The sequence below is a fragment of the Thamnophis elegans genome, chromosome 12 (genome assembly GCF_009769535.1).
Source record: "Thamnophis elegans isolate rThaEle1 chromosome 12, rThaEle1.pri, whole genome shotgun sequence".
Classification (NCBI taxonomy): domain Eukaryota; kingdom Metazoa; phylum Chordata; class Lepidosauria; order Squamata; family Colubridae; genus Thamnophis; species Thamnophis elegans.
In genome coordinates, this window is record NC_045552.1 from 44644179 (window position 1) to 44664179 (window position 20001).

Consider the following 20001-nt stretch of genomic DNA (forward strand, 5'->3'; position numbering starts at 1 on the left):
TGCATTTGGCATCATCAGAGGATTTTTCGATTTTGGCCTTAATGGCATTTGTGCGGATAGCTTGTTCTTGCGCAGCCAGGATTAGTGACTCTGTTTCTTTCTTTAATGTACCTGTTGTTAACCATAACCAAGTTTGTTCACTGTCCACTTTATCTTTTATTTTTTCCAGAAATTGGCCATGCAGTGCTTTGTTCTGCCAACTCTCCATTCTTGATTATTATTATTATTAATAATAATAATAATAATAATAATAATAATAATAACTCCGCCGTTGCCGGTCCCAAGCCCGGATGAGAAAGGAGGAAGGTTGGGAACAGGTTGGCATCTGGTCCCGTAAAAAAAACCCCGCCAACCCATACAATATGGTGAAAAAAACGAATAAGAATTCCATACCGCATCGGTCGTCGCACGGGTTAACAAGGGCCGCGGCGGATGTTGGGGTCCCTGGACATCCGTCGACAAGTGGGCTACAAGTGGACCAGCCAACAAAACGACAAAAATATAGTGCAGATGAAAACCGTGCCATAATGGCCTGTTACTACAACTCAGAGCCAGAAAAAAGAGGATATTTAAAGCGAATGTATGAATTATGGAAACAACAATATCCAGATTCAAATGTTAGTGAACAACGACTAGCAGATCAAAGGCGATTTATTATACGGAATAAAGTGTTTAGTGAAGTTGAACATGAGGAAATTCAGGCAAATTGCAAAACCCAAAAAACAATATCACAAGCGGAAATAACTGATATTCAAGACACAACTAAAGACACTATAGTAGAACTCCCAGAAGAAGCTCTCAGGGAGGAAATAACATCACCACCACTAGAACCAGTTATCTCTGAACCAACTGATGAACTAACTCAAAAACAAAAAGAATTGAAGGATAAGATCATGGAGCATTTTCTGCTTAATGAGGAAAGGCAACGTTTACCATCACTAAAAACTGTGCCTAAGAAAATTTTGGCCCCTATCATGAAAATGGTTAATGCAGTGTTTTCAACAATTGAACCGGGATCCATCTTGGAAACAAACCAGTTAATGTACAGCGCAGCTGTAATAGTCACTAATGAACTAGGCATTAAAATTAAAGTACCTAGTCACACAACAGAAAAAGCATCAAAGCCAAAGTGGAAAATCCGTCTAGAACAAAAATCAAAAAATTAAGGGCAGATGCTAGTAACTTAAAGAACATGCATGAGCAACGGCTTAAAAACAACAAAATCATAGATCGGCTAATCAGAAGATATAGATTGGATACAAGAAACATCAATGAAGCTGTAGAGATTGTAAAACAGCAGATAACAGCAACAGCTAGAAAAATTGAAAGATATGAGGCACGAATCATCCAATATAAACAAAATCAGCAATTTCGATCAGACCAACGGCGTTTTTATCAAAGTCTTAATGTGAATGGTGACACCAAAAGTGAAAAACCAGAAAAGCAGGCCACAGTTGAATTCTGGAAAGAATTGTGGGAAAATGCAAAGGACTACAACAAGGAAGCAAAGTGGATACATGACTTTGAGAAAAGCATTGGCAACAAACAAATGCAAGTATTAGAAATAACAACTGAGATGATCAAAAATCGAGTTAAAAAGGTAAAGAATTGGACATCACCTGGAAAGGACCAATTACATGGTTTCTGGCTCAAATATCTGACCAGTTTACATGCAATATTGGCCAGGCAACTGAATGAAATTTTACAAAAGGGCCAAATTGATGAATGGTTGACAACTGGAAAAACATACTTGATTCAGAAAGATCCAACTAAAGGAACAACACCTGAAAACTATAGACCAATAACATGCTTACCAACAACCTTCAAATTACTCACAGGCATTATTGCAGATAACATGATGGATTATTTGGAAACAAACAACATCTTGCCAGTAGAGCAAAAAGGCAACAAAAGAAGGAGCAGGGGCACAAAAGATCAGCTTCTAATTGATAAAATGATATTAGAAAATTGTAAGAACAGAAAAACGAACTTGAATATGGTCTGGATTGATTACAAAAGGCATTTGACTCACTGCCACATAGTTGGATCATAAAATGCTTAGAAACAACTGGCATTAGCAAAAATATTACATCCTTTACTGAAAAGGCAATGAAACAATGGAGAACTGAGTTGGCAGTAGGGAATGAGAGCTACGGAATGGTTAATATCAAGCGAGGAATTTTCCAGGGTGATTCACTTTCACCTCTTCTCTTCATCATCGCAATGATCCCACTATCAGTAATCTTAAAAAAAAATGAAATTAGGCTACCAAACAGCCAAAAAAGCTGAAAAAATTTCGCATTTACTATATATGGATGATTTGAAACTCTATGGAAAGTCAGAAATAGAAATCCAATCATTGACAAATACAGTCCGAGTATTCAGCACCGATATTTCAATGCAGTTTGGCATGGAAAAATGCGCCACTGTATCCATAAAAAGGGGCAAAATCACTGCATCTGAGGGAATTGAAATGCCCAATGGCCAACTAATTAAATGCAAAGAAAATGAAGCCTACAAATACTTAGGCATTCTGCAGTTGGATAACATCAAGCATGGAGAAGTAAAAACTATTGTCAGGCGAGAGTACACCAGCAGAGTTAGGAAAATTTTGAAATCTAAATTGAATGGTGGAAATACAATCAAGGCCATAAATACCTGGGCAATACCAGTTATAAGATACACAGCTGGCATAGTTAACTGGACACAAGCTGATTTGGACCTTTTGGACCGAAAAACCAGGAAACTAATGACAATGCACTACAGTTTACATCCACGTGGTGATACTGATAGACTATATCTGCCCCGAAAATCAGGTGGCAGAGGATTATTACAAGTGAAGCAAACAGTTGAAGAAGAAAAACATGCACTGGCTGATTATTTAAAAGACACTCAAGAACATCTATTAATCGAAGTAAAGAACAAAAATCTACTGAAGGCCCAACAGACAAAACAAGAATACAGAAAAGATGTGATAAAATCAAGAATGGAGAGTTGGCAGAACAAAGCACTGCATGGTCAATTTCTGGAAAAAATAAAAGATAAAGTGGACAGTGAACAAACTTGGTTATGGTTAAAAATCCTTGTTAACTCCAGCTCTTTTCTCTTAATTTCCTCTTCCAGTTCTGTTCGTTTTAGCCCTTGCTTATTTCTATGTGTTTTATTTATATTCATCAAAACTCCTCTCATATACGCTTTGCTTGCATCCCATACAAATTCCATAGATGTACCCTTATTCATATTCAAAACAAAATATTCAGATAGTAATTTTTTACAATCATTAATATAGTTTTCATATCTAAATAAATTTTCATTCAGTCTCCAAAACCTTCTTGCCTGCACTACCCTTCCCAACTCCATCCAAACTGGGTTATGGTCCGAAAGGACTCTAGCTGCAATCTTTGTTTTCTTGACCCTAGAAAGCAAATCATTAGTGGTTAGAATAAAATCGATCCTTGAAAGGGATTGATGCCTGTCCGAGAAGAAAGTGAAGTCATATTCCTCTGCATTTCTTTCTCGCCAGATATCTCTCAATTCAAAATCATCCATAATGTCAAAGAAAGATTTGGGTAACTTTGCTCGCATCTTGGTATTTAGGCGGGAAATCTTCTTATCTCTCTTAGTGTCTATCACTCCATTCCAGTCACCCAATAGTATACAGGAACTATAGTCCCACTGTACTAATTTAGCATGAAGATTTCTATAGAATCTATCTTGCTGTTGATTGGGAGCATAAATTCCCAAAAGTAATGTCTTTTTCCCTTCTAAGATTAAGTCTAAAGCAATATATCTTCCGAAGGGATCTGCTTCTATTAATTCAGCTTTCATATCTTTTCTTAAGTATACAACTATACCATTCTTCTTTTCCATAGCAGAAGCTGCAAAATGTTGACCAAGTTTTGAGTTGATCAAATATTTTTGATCAGTTGACTTGATATGAGTTTCTTGCAAACAAATTACATCGTTCTTAAACTGTTTAAGATAATGAAATATTTTCTTCCTCTTCTGTGGAGAGTTCAGTCCGTTGACATTCCATGTTAAAATCTTAGTTGTCATCTTTGGTTGGTTGAAGCATTTTTAGAGCTTCCTGCACGGCCTGTTTAACCTTAGGTCTAGCTCCTCCCACTGCTTCCAGATTTGTTGTTGTAGTTCCTTGATCGATGGCCGATGATTGTTGATGCTGTTGCCTCTTAGCTTGTTTCTCCATACGTCTAGTAGTCATGCGGCTAGGTCTTGGTTCCATAGCACCTTGCACTTCTAGAGAAGAGAGATGCTCCATCTTGTCTGGTGGTTGTGTAGTTTGCTGTCTATCCTGTCCTTCTTGTGGTCTTTCTCTAGGTCCAGATGGTGCAGGGTGTCCGGCCTTCAATATATTATAATAAAAATCTCGGGCTTTCCATACAGAGTTGAGGCGGTACCTTTGCTTATCAAATGTAAATATGATGCCAAATGGTGCATCCCATCTATACTGTATCTGACGATTTCTGAGTTCTTCGACCAAAAAAGCGTAGTCTCTTCTGGCTCTTAACATTTGAGGTGGTATCTCTTTCAAAACAGCCAGGTCTTGACCGCCAATTTGAAGCTTAGTGTTATAAGACGCTTGCAGTACCATATTTCTGAACTCTCTTGTAGTAAAATATATAACGATGTCTCGAGGAAGCTGCTTCTGCTTTGCCAGCCAGGAGTTAACGCGGTAAGCTTTGTCAATTTGCCAGCCTTGGTTGGTCCCTGGTCTTCCCATCAGGCGGTCAAAAGCTTCCGATAGGATCTGTTTCAGGTTCTCCTGTTTCTCCTCACGCAGCCCCCTTACTCTTAATGCGAACTCCATTTGTCGGTACTGTATCATAATAATTTCTTTTTCAGCATTTTCCACTTTTTGTTCCACCACCTCTGTTTTCAATGTCAAGTTAGCATTGGCATCATTAAGAACCTCTAGAGTATCTTCCACTCCAGAAATATGTTCTGTTAATACAGTTACAAGACTCAGCATGTCGTCTCTAATTTTATCAACCTTAGCCTCAAATTTCTCATACAACTCCTGTTTAAGTCCTTTTATTTCACTTTTAATTTCACTTTTAATTTCTTCTTTCATTTCTTTTATTTCCTCTTTTCTCTCCTCTCTATTATCTCTAAATTTATCTTCCATTTTAATTGTCTGTGCATTAAGAGCCTCGCTTAGATTACTCAGAAAAAATTCTTTCGTTAACACATCCCCAGCAGGGGGCGTAGGAAGCGGAGGCTGCAGCTTTGTACCAGGCACTGAGGATGTGCCCCTGGAAGTAGAGGGTGACGACTTCAAGTTAATATTTGGTTTTGAGGCCATTTCAAAATTTGTCTGCCTGCAGTTAATAAAACTCTATTGCCTAAATATGCAGCTTTAAGTAAAGAGGCTTTTATTTTGAAGTTTAAGGCTTGGCAAAAGTTTCAGTGAGTAAACATTGTAACAAGACCGTTCAACAGATTCATCACCATTTAACTTCCAAATAAGCAAAGTTAATGAAGGAGTAAAATTCTTCTATTGTGAAACCAAAACATGTGATAAGCTATCTCTTTTGTTTTGAATTCTTTTGAAGTCTTGTGAGAATTAGCAAAAAGTGTTCGTTATTACCGGAGAAACCAGCCTGCTCGGCGCCATTTTAAAAGCCTCTGAGTAAATAATTTTTCGGAGGAGAAAAAGAGAAGAAGCTAAAATGTTGATAAGCAATTATTGTCCTCGCAGTAAACGGATTCAGCTCGTGATAAGATTAAATCAAACAAAACTTAGAGCAGAGTGGGAGAGACCTACTTTGTCCTGCACAAGGCAGTTTGAAGTTCCCAGCACGGACAGCCGTTCTGCCTTGGGCTAGTCCCCCTTTCCTTGCAAGCACAAAAGCTGCAAAAATCGAAGAGCATTTGCCAGCAAAACAGTTTCTTCTTTCCCTCTTGCCTGAAGGATAAGAAAACCTGATAAGACGTCAGATGGAAGATCCTCTAATCAGGTACGTAGCCAGGAATTCGGAGGCAGCTGATTTTTTGCTGCTTCCACCAGTAAGCTCCTCCCAGGAAGTCCGCACTGGCTGATTATTTAAAAGACACTCAAGAACATCTATTAATCGAAGTAAAGAACAAAAATCTACTGAAGGCCCAACAGACAAAACAAGAATACAGAAAAGATGTGATAAAATCAAGAATGGAGAGTTGGCAGAACAAAGCACTGCATGGTCAATTTCTGGAAAAAATAAAAGATAAAGTGGACAGTGAACAAACTTGGTTATGGTTAAAAACAGGTACATTAAAGAAAGAAACAGAGTCACTAATCCTGGCTGCGCAAGAACAAGCTATCCGCACAAATGCCATTAAGGCCAAAATCGAAAAATCCTCTGATGATGCCAAATGCAGACTTTGCAAAGAAGCTGATGAAACTGTTGATCACATACTCAGCTGCTGTAAAAAAATCGCGCAGACTGATTATAAATTGCGGCACAATTCAGTAGCACAAATGATCCATTGGAATTTGTGCAAAAATTATAATATTAAAACAGCAACAAACTGGTGGGAACATCAGCCTGAAAAAGTCACCGAAAATCAGATGGTCAAGATCTTGTGGGATTTCCGTATACAAACCGACAAAATACTGGCGCATAATACACCAGACATCACACTGGTTGAGAAAAATAAGGTCACAATCATAGACATCGCAATACCAGGTGATAGCAGGGTCGCCGAGAAGGAACATGAAAAAATCGCAAGATACCAGGACTTAAAAATCGAAATTCAATGACTATGGCACAAACCAGCAGTGGTAATTCCAGTGGTAATTGGCACACTGGGTACTATTCCAAAAGCACTGGAATTACATTTAAAACAGTTAAAAATTGACAAAATCACCATCAGTCAAATGCAAAAAGCCGCACTGCTTGGATCTGCACGCATATTACGAAAATACGTTACGACGTCCTAGGCCCCTGGGTGGGGCCCGACTAGTAACCAATGCCAAATCCGGCGAAACAACTGGCCGCTGTGATACAATTGTACAACAACAACAACAACAACAACAATAATAATAATAATAATAATAATAATAATAATAATAATAAATTTATAGGCCGCCCAATCCCGAAGGACATAAGAGCAGTGATAGAAAAATATGATCTGGACAAGCCGTGATGATGAGAAAACTATTAGTATCTAGTACTTAAGCAGGGAGTAGGGTCCTCTAAAAGTCTGTAGAGATTCTCAGTCATCCAGGTCATGGTTGTCCCAAAAGTGCTTTTTCAGGAGGCAACTTACTTTCTCTTTCCTTGTGAAGACTTTTAGCTCTGACTGGATGGTGGGGAATGGAAGGATTCATATTCCTTGCAGACATCTGGTCATTTGCATCCTTTTAGAGGGTCTTTGAAGCACTTGGAGGTTTATCTGTGTCCTCAGGGTCACCTGAGTGGTGCAAATGGTTCCTATAGTGCGATATCATAGGATGATCCATGGCTCTGGAGCTGCATGTGGCTCTTTCATCCCTCTGCTGCAGCTCCCTGTTGCTGGTTGACTCCACAATTCATAGGGCTTTCAGTTAGGACGGGTAGAGGAAAAAGGATTCCATACTAGGAGGATACTGCAAAATCTCCAGTCCCTCCCCACTCTAGGGGAAGGATACTGCAAAATCCCTATTCTCGCACCATTCCAAAGTGTTCATTCCAAATCGTTTAGCTAAAAGTCTTCAGAGATTCTCAGTCATCCAGGTCATGGTTGTCCCCAAAGGTGCTTTTTTCAGGAGGCAACTGGACTTTGTTTTTTCTTTTGAAGACATTTCGCTTGTCATCCAAGAAGCTTCTTCAGTTCTGACAGGATAGTGGGGAATGGAAGGATTTATATTCCTTGCAGACAGCTGTCATTTGCAACCTTTTAGAGAGTCTTTGAAGCACTTGGAGGTTTATTGGTGTCCTCAGGGTCACCTGAGTGGTGCTCCTGGTTTCTGTAGTGCGATATCATAGGATGGTGAAGGTCATCTACTCCAACCCCGCTGTCCAAGCACCCTATACCATTTCTGACAAATGGCAGTCCAATCTCTTCTTGGAAGCCTCCAGGGATTAACTTCCTTCATTATGGCATTTAGCTTCCAAGCTTATGCATTTCCAATTGCACACCTGATAATTCAGCCTATTCCAGGAGTTGGCAATCCATGGCTCTGGAGCTGCATGTGGGTCTTTCATCCCTCTGCTGCGGCTCCCTGTTGCTGGTCGGCTCCAAAATTCATAGGGCTTTCAGTTAGGACGGGTAGGGGAAAAAGGATTCCATATTAGGAGGATACTGCAAAATCTCCATTCCCTCCCCACTCTAGGGGAAGGATACTGCAAAATCTCTATTCCCTCCCCACTCTAGGGGAAGTATACTGCAAAATCTACATTCCCTCCCCACTCTAGGGGAAGGATACTGCAAAATCTACATTCCCTCCCCACTCTAGGGGAAGGATACTGCAAAATCCCCATTCCCTCACCATTCCTGGGGGAAGGATATTGCAAAATCCCCATTCCCACTTGACTCTGGGGCCAGCCAGAGGTAGTATTTGCTGGTTCTCTGAACTACTCAAAATTTCCACTACCGGTTCCCCAGAACCTGTCAGAACCTGCTGAATTTCAGCCCTGGATCTAAGCATCCCATGGGCCGGATCTGGGCCCAGGGCCTTGATTTTAACATCTCTGCTCTGGACAGCTACTCCTCATGGGGCAATCATAGGACAGTGATCTCTGGTGGGTTTAGAGTTCTGGGAGATAATGGACTATCCATCTTACTTTAATTGTCTCTGCACACCTTCCATTATAAAGGTTGCTTAGTTCCACTACATCATATACATGGGTGGATAGGTTTATTTTAGAGGAGGATTATGAAGGAAAATTGGATAATCCACCAGATGATTATCTTTCAGATCTTTAGAAGCAAGGTTTATTACAAGATGACATCCGTCATGGAAACAAAGGTAAGTTATTTTAGCTGTAGGTTGTAGGGGGAAAAAGGAGCGGACTAGCTGAATGAAACAGTTGGCAGAATTAGAACAAGCAGAGGGATTTGTGCACAGGAAAGAAGCCTAAATTCAACAAGAAATATTTGGCAGAATTATCCCAACATGTTTATAGTACAGATGGGAATGTGTGTATGATTCATGCTTTGCACACAGCTCTTGCTCCTTTTTAGAACAGGAGGAGGAGGAGGAGGAAGAGGAGGAGGAGGAGGAGAAGAAGAAGGAGGAGGAGGAGGAGGAGGAGGAGGAGGGGAAGAAGGAGGAGGAAGAGGAGGAAGAGGAGGAAGATAAGGAGGAGGAGGAAGTCGTCATCAATATTATGGATTGGAACGGCTTAAAATTAGACACTGAGAATGTGACACTTGCTATTTTATCCTTTTGAATGCATTTCCGTGCACGTCTCTTGACGAAGGCACTCCAAATGGTTAATGATAGAAAGTATAATGGTTTATTCAGTATCCCCCACATTACAAATATCGTTTTTACTCTGCCTACAACTTAAACAATGCAAGCATTTGTAGTGTGAGTGTCACATTTGTTCTAGTCAGGCTTTCGTTGTGTGTCAGCACTGAGCAGGGCCACCCACATTGGACATGCCAGCACACTCTCACACAAATTATCTACACTCACATTTCTTCTTTCTGCGCTAGGGCACATCTTCTCTGATGCTTCTCCCCAAAGATGGTTCCCTAGAAAACCAACTTTGCCTGACATTAACATCAATACCTTTGACTTTCCTGAGTCCACAATGGATAAATGACTATCCCTCACCATTTTTAATCTCACATGTTGGTCCATGCATTTCATCTTCAGACCCATAAACATAGTGAGGGTGAGGTATCATAGGATGGTGAAGGTCGTCTAGTCCAACCCCCCCCTCACCCAAGCAGGAGACCCTACACCATTTCTGACAAATGGCACTCCAACCTCTTCTTGAAAGTCTCCAGGGATTAATTAACTTTCTTCATTATGGCATTTAGCTTCCAAGCTTATGTATTTCCAGTTGTACACCTGATAATTCAGCCTATTCCAGGAGTTGGCAAGGTGAACACAATACCGTTTCCTGCAAAGAAACAGGAAAACGATTTACTTTCCCACTGAAAAAGCATGTGGCTTGCTCCTTTTGCTGCCTCAAATCATGCTTACATTGTGTTAACCCATCCACCATGATTTACAAATTGTGGTTTATGGTTTATTGGGTGAGCCCATCACACATCTTGTCTTCAGTGAAGAGACTAAATAAGCTTAGAACGGAGTCAGCAACCTGCAACTCTGGAGCCGCATGTGGCTCTTTCATCCTCTGCTGCGGCTCCCTGTTGCCAGTCAGCTCCACAATTGATAGGGCTTTCAGTTAGGACAGGTAGAGGAAAAAGGATGCCATACTAGGAGGAGACTCTATGGTTGCGGAACTGGACTTCCGGTCGTCTCCAGAATTGAGTGGGGGGACGACTTCCAGTTAGGACCTTTGTGGCCCTTTGAGTATTTAAGGTTGATGACCCCTGGCCTATTCCATTTACAAAAACCAAGTTATTCATAAAGTGGCTGCTTGAACCTTCCGACAATCAAATCAAAACCATGGGGGGGGAAAAAAAGGCCCTGCACGACCACCATTTTAAATGAATGAGAAGAGACAATGGACTTACTTTAATTTGTCCTGTACATTATCAACGATTAAAAAAGGATCTATGTACAACTCTGGAATTTCCTGGAATTTTCCCACCCAGGTAATTATAGGTTCTATCTTAGTCTGGTTTCCTATGTCAGCCAAGGTTAAGTAAGTGTTCCGGCAGGTAAGCAAATAGTAAGGTATATAATGGAGGCTACTTGGTTATCCCTCCTAAATTCCCTTTGATCGTAGATTGAGTTTAATTCTTCTTAAAACCTGCCTCAACAGGTGCCAAGAAGAACACCCTTCCATCATTAGGGTTGAAAGTAAGTTTTTTGGGTGCCAGCCAGTTTGGTGTAGTGGTTTAGGCATCTGCCAGCAACTGAGAGAATGAGAGTTCTAGTCTCACCTTAGACACCAAGACAACTGGGTGAACCTGAGCCCATCCCCCTCTCTCAACCCTAGGAAGAAAAAATCAAGGAAAATCCACTTTTGAATATGTAGAACCTGGTCCAGGCTATCACCAGGAACCAAGACTTATGACTGACTGAGAGGGAGGGAGGGAGGGAGGGAGGGAGGGAGGGAGAGAGAGAGAGAGAGAGAGAGAGGGAGGGAGAGAGAGAGACTGACTTTCCAAAAATTATCTTTGGGGCGATCATCTTTGGCTACGCTTGGAATAGTGCATCTAGTTTTGGCCACCACGATATAAAAAAGATGTTGAGACTTTAGAAAGTGTGCAGAGAAGAGCAACAAAGATGATTAGGGGACTGCAGGCTAAAACATATAAAGAACAGTTGTAGGAATTGGGTATGTCTAATTTAATGAAAAGAAGGACTAGGGGACACATGATAGCAGTGTTCCAATATCTCAGGGGTTGCCACAAAGAAGAGGGAGTCAAACTATTCTCCAAGGTACCTGAGGGCAGGACAAGAAGCAATGGGTGGAAACTAACCAAGGGGACAAGCAATTTAGAACTAAGGAGAAATTTCCTCACAGTTAGAATAATTAATCAGTGGAATAAATTTCCTCCAGAAGTTGTGAATGCTCCAACACGGGAAGTTTTTAAGATGTTGGATAACCATTTGTCTGAAGTAGTGAAGGGTTTCCTGCCTAAGAAGAGGGTTGGACTAGAAGACCTCCAAGGACCCTTCCAACTCTGTTATTCTATCCTATTCCATTCCATTCCATTCTATTCTATTCTCTTGATATTTTGGAATTGAGGAAGGCTCTACTGTCCATTCAATAGATGGAAAGACCAAATCCCGGGGCGATTTGTTTCCTTGTGAAATCAGATGATGCACAAAGCTATGTTATGAGCATGGTTGAATGCATAAACCAGGAAAATGAAAACCAGGTGGGGAAAACATGGGAATGCCGCCTTTTAACCAGCTATTTTTTCTTCTTCATCTTAGTTCTTTTTTTTGTTTGCCACCAGATGTCAGTACAATAGCACGTATTACACAAAGCATGAGTTTAGACATTATCTTTCCTTCCAAGGGAAAAAAAATTCTCCACCTTTTAAAAAGACAGGTCATGCTTCCGTTTCTACTCCCCCACCCCCAAGAAAAGTCCTTTCCTGGCTTTTCACACATTCTCTATTTCTAAAAAAACATTTAATTCGTAAGAACCCATTTTATTTGGTTAAACTTCACACGGCTAGCTAGCTCCAGGGCTTCCAAAGTTGAAGATGCTGGCTTGAGAGGAGAGTCGATCAAAGAGGTGCAGTTCTATCAAATCAGATCAATCTTCTAACATTGACAGTGGGATCCTTTTCGTAGCACACTTCTCTGCGAGGGCGTTAACAACAATACTCCACAAATTCACAGAATCACAGAGTTGGAAGGGACCTTGGAGGTCTTCTGGTCCAACCCCCTGCTTTGGCAGGAAAGCCTATGTCAGTGATGGCTAATCTTTTTGTCTCCGTGTGCCAAAACATAATGCACGCATAATGCAATGCACCCCCAGCCCCGCCACCCACACATGCCCGTGCGACCCCACAATCCCTGCACACGAGCATGTGACCCCCCATCCTCCATGCATGCACATGCGACCCACACCTGTGCATGCAACCGCCTTGCATGCGTGCATGTCTCCTGTATCCCCCTCCTGCCCATGCGCAGCAGAGACCCGAAAATCTTTATGCCATTATTATAGAATTTTAGTATCATGAGAGATTTCATTTGGGGTTTTAATGCCCAATTATTGCTTTTAATTTTTGTGAATTTTTGTTTTGTTTTTTTTAAAAGCACACTTTTTATCTTTTTGTCTTTGTGTTTAGTCTATTGATTCAGAAAGGATGCAGGCAAGATTACAAAAGAAATCCTCAGCCATGAATGGTTGGTTTTTCCATTTACTGATAATGAATTGGCAAACCGGTTTTGTGTTCATATTGCACAAAAGAGACAAGCAGCAGTCCACTATATCAGGGTTCTCCAACCTTGACAACTTTAAGACTTGTGGAAGTCCACAAGTCTTAAAGTTGTTTTGACCGAGGCTTCCCAAGAGCATGAAGCAAACTCCTTGTCCCAACATAAACCCCTTTTGTTAATTTACTATGAATTCTGCTCATTCACATCAAGCAAAGTCTTTCAAGGGAGGATTTACAGTCACAGACCTTATCTGGCTTGGAGAGCTGCCAGGCCGATATCTGCAGAATTAGAAAGGAGTCTCGGAGAGTCAGGAACCAATTAAGCGAACTAACTGTCTCCTGCAAACTCCACTCCCATTTCGTTCTTTTATTTCCTCTAGGAGAGGCCATTCGTCGTTCATCTCTGGCCTTACTCCCTGTTCTTTAGAGTCTGGCAACTCTGTGCATGCGCACATTGGAAACAGTCTCCAGCTGTTCGTCTGTCTCACTGATGTCTCACTGTAAGCGATTTACAGACTCAGCCTATCGCCCCCAACAATCTGGGCCCTCATTTTACCCACCTGGGAAGGATGGAAGGCTGAGTAACTTGTGCCTGGTGAGATTTGAACTGTCAAACTACAGGCAGCCGTCAGGCAGCAGAAGTAGTCTGCAGTACTGCATTCTAACCACTGCGCCACCACGGCTCATTTATGACTTGGTCCAGTGGTGAAATTCAGCAGGTTCTGGAGAACCAGTAGTGGAAATTTTGAGTAGTTCAGCGAACCGGCAAATACCACCTCTGGCTGGCCCCAGAGTGGGGTGGGAATGGAAATTTTGCAGTATCCTTCCCCTGCCATGCCCACCAAGCTACGCCCACAGAACCAGTAGTAAAGAAGTTTGAATTTCACCACTGGTGTGGCCTTGTAGATACTATCTGGTTTACTGAGATTTCAGCTCAGTATTAGAACATACGGCTGGAAGACATCTTGGAGGTTTTCTAGTACAACCCCACTGCCCAAGGCAAGAAACATTATACCATCTCGACAAATGATTGTCCAATTTTACTTCTTGAGAACCTCTAATGATGGACCATTCACCTCTCTGGAAAGCAAGTTGTTCCATTGATTAATCATTCTTACCGCCAGGAAATTTCTCCTTATTCCAGGCTGGACTTCTCTTGAACAAGCTTTCCACCCATTGATTGTTGCCCTGTCCTCAAGTGTTTCGGAGCTTTTCATGCCCCTTTAGCAGGCTGCTAATAGCTCCATCAATATTGCAAATCTCACGTAGCAAGGACTCCGAGCTAGCTTTCCTGATTCACCCTGGTGTCGATACTGCTAATTAACAGTTTCTAGAGTTGGAGGGTGCCAGTAATTGCAACTGCAGCGCTAAGGTTTCCAACTTGGCCCAACACAAGCAGCGACAATTGGCAAAGATACAGTGAGGCTAAAAGGATCCTTCTTGTTGTATTGATGAGCAAGCAAGCAAGCAGAGATATGAAAAAAAAACTGATTTTCAAAATGATGCCAAGGGCTTCTTTTGCATGGATTTTATTAACCTTCTTGAAACAGGGAGGGGTTATATCTTGTTCCTGTCTGCTCATGTGAAAGTAGTTTAGATCAAACCTGCCTTAGATATGATGCATCAAGACAGTCATAGCACATTCTCGTTTCCATGCTGGCATGGCTGGTTTGCTTCCAGGAGGCAAATGAGAATACGGTAGATCTTCAAGAGGTGAGAGATAAAGAAGATGGACCTCCTTTCATCTGAAACAAAACATCCTTTGAAGAAAAGTCCTTTTGCACTCTCTGTCAACTTACAAAGCATCCCTGGCCTGCTCTCAAGTTGTCATAAGCAAGGGAGATGGGAAACTGACAAAGCAGCCATAAACAGAAGCACTTTCCAGATATATCTTTCCCAAGGCTGTCTCCCAGGGTTACCCACAGAGGCCGGAAGGGAGTGATCATTACAACTCGCAAAATTGCTCCGTTGGCAAATGTGACTGATGACACTCTGGGGGGAGGGGGAAACAGGGTCATAATTGCGCCATAAATTATGTGGGGTCAGAGTTGGCTACACTTGGATACGTGTCAACATGGCGCTCCTAATAAATAACTGGATTTCTTTTGAAGCTTAGCTTGAGGCTCATGATTTAATTAGGGCGTCCGATGGAACCCTCACACTCTCTTTTGAGGATGGAAGCAGGATTTTTCAACTTCGGCAACTTTAGTTGGCTGGACTTCAATTTACAGACAATTGATGAGGTTGTATTATGTTCTTCTCAGCACTGTCCAAAGTACAGACGGCATGGTGGCTCAATGGTTAAGATGCTGAGCTTCTGGCTGGAAAGCTGACAGTTCAGGTTTGAGATCTGAATGCCACGTGATGGGGGGAGATCCCGTCTTTGCCCCAGCTCCCGCTAACCTAGTAGTTTGAAAGCATGCAAATATGAGTAAATAGGACAAGAGGAACTGATGTAATCATTATTTAATACTATATGATACTGGCTTTGTATAGTATACATGTGATTGTATGTTATGAAAATGGAAATAAAAATATGCGAACACGGAAGAAGCCAAACTCAGCTTCAATTCAGAGCATTAAACATGGTTTATTAAACATAGCAGCTCTCTCGTTAGGGTTCAAACATCATTTGGACAGCTTTTCAGATCTCTCAAAGTTCAGGACTCCAATTCTGGGTCTTCGTAAAAGGACTCAGCCCAGGATTAAAACACCGGAATCTAAAGACACTTTTCTCGGTGAACTACTATTATTATCAGCTCTTGTGAGCTGCAATTTACCTCACCAAGCGGACTGTTAATAGCTCTGAACACGCACACAGTATTCTCAAAATCAACTCAATCTTAAATATTGAATCTTACACATAAGGTGGCAAAATTAGGATGGTTTTGGCTTCCTGCTGATTCGTTATCATTCTTCAATTTGTGTGTGTTTGTGCCTGTGAATAAAGATGACTGAATAAAAAAAAAATTAACAGAGGAATGAAGGACTGAATAAATTCATTTTATAACAATCAACTCTAAAGGACTGAATCAGGATGACTGAATAAAAAAAATGTCATTTTGTTTTTACAGCTTTGTTATAGCCCAATGCCCGATTCACCCTCATCACAGGATAGCTGCATTTTTGCATCCTCATTAACTGGCAAGACATTTGAGTAATTGAATCAGCAGGATAGGACACCCGTGGTCTGGAAGTGAGCGATCAATAACCCTTCTTCAGCTACAGAACGAATTCTCTGCTGCCTACATAACAACCATTATAGAAGTCATCGAGAGAAAAAGCTATTAGCAATTTTTATTTAAGTGAACTGGCAACATATGCTGTTCTCCAACCTTTTCCTCTATAGACAGGACCCAAGTTCATTTTTACAGGCTGCTGGGTCACAGTTTTGATACCCAACAACAAATAATTAAACAAAGTTGTTAATTCATTCTTGTAGAGGAAGACTCTACAAGAGGATGTGGTGGCTCAGTGGCTAAGACACTCAGCTTGTCGATCAGAAAGGTCGGCAGTTCGGTGGTTCAAATCCCCATCACCGCGTAACAGAATGAGCTCCCGTTACTTGTCCCAGCTTCTGCCAACCTAGCGGTTCGAAAGCATGTAAAAAACGCAAGTAGAAAAATAGGAGCCACCTTTGATGGGAAGGTAACAGTGTTCCATGCGCCTTTGGCGTTTAGTCAGCCTGGCCACATGACCAAAGACAGCGTCTTTGGACAGCGCTGGCTCTTCGGCTTTGAAAAGGAGATGAGCACCGCCCCCTAGAGTCAGGAACGACAAGCACTTATGTGCGAGGGGAACCTTTAGAGGAAGATGGCTGAACTCAAACGAGATTTTAAGCCAGGTTTGGGTGTTGTTATTTTTGCTTACTCTTTAGTTAAAAGGAAAAAAACAGCATCATATGGCTTGCACATAAATGCTTAAAGCATAATTGCTTGGTTCACACATTATTCTCAGCCAGAGCTAGACAAGTCCCCTAATTATCTACTGTATCTGTTGACTAGGCAAGTGTTTGTATAAAAATGACAAATTCACTTTCTGTGATGAATACTGCAATCACTTCTTCTTTTTAAATGAAAACATCATTATAATTAATAGAATGGACATTCATATTAATCCATGTTCTATTTTAACTTTGCCTGTTTGAGCTGCAATGCCAAAGTTTATACATTACAATAAGCTATAAACCATTGTTTTAAAATCACATAACACCCCAAAACAACCAGAACAAATCTATTTTGTCTATAAATTCCACAATTTTACCACATTATGTGTAAGCTTCACCCACAAAAGGCTGCCTGCAGTCTTTGATGTTAGGATTTACCTTTGCTTTATTTTATTGAAGGTATTTTTACTGATCAATGACCACAATAATGTTTCTGTCTGTCTTTCACCCCAAAACAAAATTGCCCTAGTGCAATATGTGAATGGAGCTAACATTTAGTAACTACCGGTAGTTTGGGCTAATATATAGAACAGGTAAGGTAAAGGTTCCCCTCGCACATATGTGCTAGTTGTTCCCAACTCTAGGGGGCAGTACTCATCTCCGTTCCAAAGCCGAAGAGCCAGCACTGTCTGAAGACGTCTCTGTGGTCATGTGGTCAACATGACTAAATGTCGAAGGCACACAAACGCTGCTACCGTCCCACCAAAGATGGTCCCTTTTTTTCTACTTGCATTTTTATGTGCTTTCGAATGGCTAGGTTGGCAGAAGCTGGGACAAGTAACGGGAGCTCACTCCGTTCTGCAGCACAAGGGATTCAAACCGCTGAAATGCCAACCTTTCTGATCGACAAGATCAGTGTCTTATCCTCTGAGCCACCGCATCAGGTAAGAACAGGTAAGCAGAAGGCCAAACATGGTAGGGTTTGAATGCAAAGTGAGAGAGCATATGTTACTATCCTTAGAGTTGACTTCAATAACATGAAATCAAGCTTGAGTAACAAGAGTAAATCTTTCTAAATCGTTGGTTACGAAAACAGAAACTGGAAACTTAATATAGGAAATCAACTTACTTATCCTTTATTGAATTTCTCCAGTGTTTTAGATCTAGTAGATGTAGACAAATATCATTGAATGGAGTAGATAAAGTTAAGCGAAGGGAGATATACCTTCACTTTAACCAAGTTGACCTAACAGTTTACAGTGTTGTACTACTACAACTCAGTTTATTAAGGGTCTGTCAAACTATAACTGACGCAGTCAGAAAACAAACTGACAGTTCCTGAAATTATTAAAAGTATGCATTTCAGTGTGGATGCAATCTCTCCCCTCCCACCCAACCCATCCCTCCCTGAAAAATGGGGAGGGGGAAGAAACACAGTAAGAAAATTAACTCATGCAATTCTACAGGGTGTTTATTTTCAGAACCCTTAATGAAGACAGGAAACTTTGAAAGTATCCATTAGCCCAAATCCAATATTCACATTTTTATTTTTATTTTTTTTCAAACCAAACTTCTCAAGCTATCTGTTGATAAGTTAAAAATCCTATGGCACAAAATTTTCACAAAAAAAGTTAAGGCAGAGACCAACAGTTCATATAAAAATAGCTGAATCGGTTTCTTGTGAACAATCTTTTTTTCTGTGTGGTTCTGGATTTTAATTATACAAGATTATAAATATGTTGTCTGTGTATGCACGCGTGTATGTGAGTGTGTACAATTCACACAGACACATACAGACAGAGAAACAAGGTCAGTACAATTGGGTGGAGTCCCTTTTAGCAATAAACCAAGATCACATATCCTGGGTTACAATGGAGGTACTCAAGATAAGAATCTGTAGCCATTTACACACTCTAAATCTGCAGTATAAGCACTGAGTTTCACAGAGAAATTCAGCTTTAAATCACAAAATTCACCCAAGTTAGCCAAATGTACATTCTGTTAATTCCTTCAATTTCAGTGACACATTTTAAATAAACCAGCTTATATTAATAAAAAAAAGACAAGATACTCAAAAATTTTCAAAGCATCAAACAAAATTTTAAACCAAATGTTACCATCCCCTAAAAGCCGGAGAAACTTCTAAAGAGAGGTTTCGGATAAGGTCAGACGGACAAATGTTTAGGAGCATTTATGGAGCTGCCAGCTTACAAGTCACAGCAAATTTTACAGTGCATTCATACTCGATCCAAAACTTTTGTTTATTTTGCATTCATCTTGCTTTGAAATTATGAAATTTAGAATCCACGTCCCTCGTGAAAGGTTCACTCGCAAAAGCATTAAAACGTTTTTTTTTAAAATATTACATGCTTCACTCTTTCCATGCACTGATTAGAAGCAGGTGAATTCTAGAACCTTTGACAAAACAGCATTGCAGCAAAAAAAAAGCAGAAGAGGACAAAAATAATAATCTCCGTTTTATTGTAAACAAAAGTGGAAAATGCAGTAAATTGCCACTAATCCAACTGGCCAAATATTTTTTTGAAAAAGCTGTTCAGTTGCCAGCACTCTGCCAATGGAACAAGGAACATACATATTTTCCCCACACATCGTTCTCTTTAAAAACTCAACATGCCAGTTTGATGAGGTTACAGTAGAAGAATAGGGTGCTGGATGCACTGGGCAGTGGAATGTCTTAAACTGGTGTTTCTCAACCATGGCAACTTTAAGATGGGTGGGCTTCAACTCCCAGGACTCTGGAAGTTGAAGTCCACCCATCTTAAAGTTTTCAAGGTTGAGAAACACTTGCCTTAAATTGAGTGCTTGCATATATGGAGAAAAACAAACCACCGTTCTGTGCAATGTTCTACGATACAACCTTACCCGTGCTTGCAAAAACCACTTAAATCGGAATGATTTAGGGACTGTGTTCCTAGATCAGCCGTGTCAAAGAAGAACTCAACTGCCTTCTTTTCTAATTGAATTGGTGATTTCCACCAATGTGAGCTACTCATTCTAAGGCAGGGTTAACCAACCTTAAATACTCAAACACCTACAAAGGTCCTAACCGGAAGCCCCCTGTTCAATTCTGGAGCCGAACAGAAGTCCGGTTCCCCCACCATAGAGTCTCGTCCTACCGCGGCATCATT